This window comes from Coccinella septempunctata, chromosome X (genome assembly GCF_907165205.1).
Source record: "Coccinella septempunctata chromosome X, icCocSept1.1, whole genome shotgun sequence".
Taxonomy (NCBI): Eukaryota; Metazoa; Arthropoda; class Insecta; order Coleoptera; family Coccinellidae; genus Coccinella; species Coccinella septempunctata.
The window spans coordinates 14,126,312-14,132,311 of NC_058198.1; positions in this window are offsets into that span (position 1 = coordinate 14,126,312).

A 6,000-nucleotide genomic window follows, 5' to 3' on the forward strand; every position below is an offset into this window, starting at 1 on the left:
GCCGAGAAATAGCATTCTCATTCCCGATGGGGTGCGGGAGTATCACCTCCTCCACCTCGACAATTTTCGTTCTTCCATCTTATTAATTTTGGAACTATCGCCGAGGTCCTAGGTGCCCGGATTTCCGAGATCCCCTCCACCCAAAAAAAGGGTGGGGCAAAAAAAGGATTTTTTTCCATCCTTAATTCGAAAGAACGCTACCTGTAGCTCTTTCCTGGGCCGAGAAAAAGCCTTCTCCTTTCAGAAGGGGTGTGGGTATAACCCCCCTCCACGCAAAATTTTCCGAACTAAACAAAAATCAATACGGACATGTATGAATGGGGGCGATTCGACGCCCCAGTTAATAGATTTTTTTATCAGTCTCAACATTGAAAATGAGAAATCATCACGTGATAAACGGTCACGCGTCAAAATGATCCCCCATCACTCCGATAGTAAAAAAACGAACGCCCCTATTGGATTCCCATCGATGTAAAACATCCCGCTCTCTGAGTGTTGCAAATTTTCTCTGAATACTCATTTTATGATTCCGTTCGATTCAAAGCACCCCGTTCTGTGATCCCTGCCACGGTACTTCAGTCAAAATAACTTACCTACGAATCCCGATCTGACATCGATCGTCAAATCCATCAAATTTTCTCTGATCGTCGATAGTAAACAATTCGATATTGCGAAATTGAAAATTGTCAAATTCCACCTTATTCTTACGCAATTTTCGGTTATTTTGGGGCCGTAAAAGTGGGCAAGTGTGTTAACCCTCAATGATTCGGTCCTTCTTGATAAGACATAGCCCGTTCCTGGACCCCGAAAAGGTTCCAATCGTTATGAGATCTTCAGAACGTTTTGCAATATTCGCTGTCAATGGCAAAAATCCACCCTTTAGGTAGATATGTAAGCCCGTAGATCTACCTTAATTGGTAGATTAGTATAAGCCCGTAGATATACCTTAATTGGTAGATTAGTATAAGCCCGTAGATCCACCTTTATTGATAGATTAGTATAAGCCCGTAGATCTACCTTTATTGGTAGATAAGTATAAGCCCATATAGATCAGTATAGCCAGGAGATCCATCTTTTAGGTAGATACGCGTATGCTGATAAATCCGCCTATTTTGATAGATTCGCATGGCCAGGAGATCCAGCTATGAAGATAGATTCGTCTATGCGGACTCTTTCATTTATGCCGATAGATCTGTGGTGCCGGTAGATACGTCTATAGCCTGTAGATCCACCTATTCATTCTCATTCGCGTTGTCGATAAAATTGTCGGCATTCGGTTACTATTTATTATATATCATAGAATTTTTCCGATTATTCTCTACTTGTTAGTCATAGAAAAATCGCTCATCTTTCTGAGAGTTTTTCGTGCAGATCCAAATGATAACGGAAATTGTTACGTCCATGTATGAATATTTTTCATGTTACGCCTATGTCTATTATTAGGTCTATGGTAGACAGTAGGGATGTCGGAAATCATAGAGAAAGGGTCTCTGTCGGAAATGAAAAAAAATATCGATATATATCGTATCGATATTTTTCAGAAATATCGATATTTTTACAAGAAAATATCGGTATTTTTACAAAAAAATATCGATATATCGATACGATTTCAAAAAGGATAGGTATTACAGCTCTGAGAATTCATACACCAGTAGTAAGTAAATACTTGTCAACAGAAGATAAAAAATATTGATGATTTATAAATTGAACCAATACTTTTTATATGAAGAAATTTTTGTCGGTCTGTAAAAATATCGATTTTCTATACAGATTCGATAGTTCGAATTTTATATCGATACATCGAAAAATAAAGTATCGCCAAAAAATATCGATATATCGAACTGAAAATATCGATATTTCTTCAACAACCCTAGTCGACAGTCACTGTCATTAGGCCTGTTTTGGTTCGCTTTTAGGATGGTTCCAGAACGGTTCAAAACAGTCGCACATTTATTTATTCAGCGTAAGCTCGCGCGTAGCATGTGTGTAGCTTCCCATAGCATTGCTGCTCCACTACTTTGAACCGCTTCGGAACCGCCTAAAGTGCGAACCAAAACAAAGCCATTAATCTAAAGAGGAACTATTGAATGAATTTTTTCTGTGGCTCAAATTCTCTATCCTATAGACGACGGAATATCTATGGAGAGACCTTCAAAGAAGATGATTTTTAGTTCTATGGTTCTGTGTATATAAGGCGACGAGCATGATGAGCTCTCTCTCTTTTTTTACGATTGTGCTTAATGGTGAATAAAGGTGTTAAATAAATTTTATTGTTTTATTCCAACGTGGTGGAGGTAAGCCGGGCACAATTCGGCACCAAAATAGTTAAAGTTGAAAAAGTGGTGTATAAAGCTAGGTGAGTAATAAAAATTGAATTTTGAATTAAAAGGTATTGCCCAAAAATTGAGTTGAGTTATACGTAGAGAACACTGATATCAAACTTTACGTGAGAAACAAAATGGTGGTGAATAGTAAAGAGACAAAAATGTAACTATGTTGAATGAATTAAATGAAAACTTGAAGGGTATGGAGGCTGTTACATTTTTTATAGACGAAACAATTTTTAATATTTATCAAATGGGTACCCAGTATGAGAGGTAAGGAGTTTCATGCGAGAGAAGTTTGATATCAGATATCTAGAAGACACAAAATTCATAAGTGGTGATTTTTCAGAATAAAATGGAAGAAAACAGCTCAGAGAGCATCTCCAATGTCAATATTGGTGAAGAATTAGAAAGGCTGAAAACTCAACTCACCGAAATGAGAAATAAATTGAGGCAAGTACCAAAGATACAGAATCCTGCCTGCATTTTACAAAAGGATACTTCATATGATGTATGGAGGAAAATTGTGGAAAACGATTTCAGAACCTTCGGCTATTTATATTTAATTGACAAAAACGAAACAAAACCTACACTTTCTGCCGATGAAGAAACCAGTAGAAGTGGTTTCGCTATGGGGTATCTAATAAGTAGACTAGATGATGAATACAAAAGATTAGTATGTGATATAAATGAGCCTATGGCAATACTAGAAAAATTGGATTCGTTAAAACATCCAAAAATCCCATCGACTAAATTTGTTCTGAAAAGGTCATGGTCTAATTTGACATACCTAAAAGGTAAAGAAACAGCTACTCAATTCATTACTAGATTCGAAGAAGCTACACGAAATCTTATGAGGGTTACTGAAGGTGAAATGAAAGAAGAAGATATTCTTGAAAATTTTCTTATGGCGATTTACAATTCCGTACCAGAAGTAATTAGAAGGTATGATGCCTCTGGTGGGAAAATCTCACTGAATGAAATAAAATCTATGATGTTAAACACTGAGGCAACAGAAGCGGAAGCAAAAGCGAGGTGCGAAGAAATGGAGACAACAGTTGCTCTTAATGCCTCTGTTGGAAGTAGAGATTCAAAGAAATTCAATATAGGGAAGGTGAAGGTATGCTATCGATGTGGAAAGCCGAATCATATGAGTTTTGAATGTAATAGCAGAGCTATCATTTGCTACAATTGCAAGGAACTAACTACAAATCATGATGCAAAATCATGCAAAAAGAGGAAAGTAATCGGAAAGAATCGTGTAGGTTACAATTATAGAAAGGAGCAGAGAGGTGGATATCTAGGGAGAAGAATGTATAAAAATGTTGGAAACAGAAGAAATAATGAAGGTTCACAAATGAAAGAGGATAATAATAATAGAAGAGGTTTGTACAAGAAAGTAAAACTAAGCGGGAAGGAAGGTGAAAAATCTAAATTTGCCTTTGTCGCAATGGAAGATTTTGATGCATCGTATGCAGAGAACTTGCAGGAAGAAGGAGAGGCAAACGCAGCAGAAGTTGAAGGTGAGTGTATTTCCAAAAATATAACGTTTTTGGCAGACTCAGGTGCAAATGAACATTTAGTAAACATTATTAAATTAAAAATGAAATTGAAATAAAGGGGGTAAATTCAGATAAAGGTGCTGATTTGAAGATTAAATATAAAGGTGCTATTGATGTCAAACTTTCAAGTGGTAGAGTAGAAAAATTGAGGAATGTGTTATATTCAAAACATTTATCCAAAAATCTATTTTCATTGAGGAAACTAGTAAATAAAGGAGCTTTAGTCAATCTATCTGAAAATGGGATAAATATTATTGATGGCAAATCTAATAAATTAGTTAAGAGTGGTAAATACGATGGAAGGTTCTGGTGGCTGAACTTTGAACTAGCTAACCAAACAAAATATTCATTCAATTCAGAATCTAATGTTGAAATGCATGATGAGCAAGGTGTGAATGGAGAACTGAATGTGATGGAAATTGATCACAATTATCATAAAACTGCTGAACAAGAATACAGTATAAATGAGGAACATAATTATAATTTGGAAAATGATTTTAGTTATAAGGAGATAAGTGATGAAGGGAAATTCGAGCGATATGTTGAGTGTGTGAGTGAAATGAATAAGTCTGACCTTGAAGAAATGAATAAAAGAAAAGTTGAAAGTTTGAAGAGCAACATAGGTCTTTTATGGCATTATCGTCTGGGCCATGTTTCTAAATCCTATTTGGAACAGATGGCGAAAATAAACGTATCATTGCACAATGTAAAATTTACGAATGATATTCTAGAGTGTGAAGTCTGTAAAAGAGCTAAAATAGTTAGAGAACCTTGTAAATCTGTACGATATAAATATGATGAACCTTTACGATTGGTACACACAGATGTAATGGGACCAATCACACCAAGTACATTCAAATTTGGCAATACTTATGTAGTTACATTTATTGATGATTTTACAAGATATGCGTGGGCTTATCCAATGGCCAATAAATCAATGGTCCATATTGCTCTTAGTTCTATGTTAGAAAATGCTAGAACAATTTTAGGAAAAGAAGCTAAAATTACATTTCTAAGGTTAGATAATGGTACAGAATACCTTACGGAGAATATGAAGTTGTTAGTTGAAAAAGAGAAAATAACATTTAGAGAGGCACCCCCATATACACCAAACTTAAATGGTACTGCAGAACGATTTAATTTAGATATTCAACGAAAGATACGAAGTTTGTTGTTTGACTCTGGCTTTCCTTTGCAGTTATGGGGTTATGCTTTAAACTTTGCAGTAAATGTATACAATAAAACTCCAAAAAGAACATTGGGTTATAAAATACCTTATGAAATAATTCATAAAAGATCTTGTTCAATTAAATATTTCAGACGATGTTTTGAACACTAAAACCAGAGGAAAATTTAATGAAAGAAGTGTACGTGGATTCCTTGTTGCTTGTGGTGAGACTAGTTATTATGTAATTGAACCTGAAACTGGTAAAGTTTATAGAAGTAAAAATGTTAACTTTATAGAATCAAAAACATATGGCAATGTGTTTGTTAAGGGAGATAAAAGTTCAGTCCTTTCAGATCCAATTGAAGTTGGTAATATGTCACAATGGTTGATTTGCGAAGATAAATTAAGTTTGACCAATAAAGAAAACATAGGCATTAATGTAGTAAGAGAACATTTTGGTCTTATGTGTGAAAAATTTGTAAGTGAAAGTGGAGAATGTATGAATGAAACTCCATTTGATAATGATGACTTTAGCCTTGCGGCTTTCACACTCCTCTCCAGAGGAAAATTCACTTATCCCAGATATCTCAGATATCAAAAGGATTAAGCTCTGTTGGAGCCCTTTCCAGGTTTTCGGGCTCGTGGTGGTGGTCGGGTCCGGATCGCTCCTCGCCTCCCTGCTGTAGGTTGGATTCCTGCTCCACCCGCACTTCCTGTCGAAGCAGACGGTGTTCCTCTGAATTTCCCATGTACTTGCGTACAGTTCTCGCCGTTCCCAGCAGTACCGCCTTCTGCATGACTTTATAGATATTTTCGTCCAACTGAAGCTTCCTCAAGTTCTCTAGCAGTTTCTTCGGTATCAGGCCTGTAGATGATATGACAATAGGGATGGTCTTGATATCTTTCAGCTTCCACTGTCTCCTGGTTTGTTCCTCGAGATCTCTGT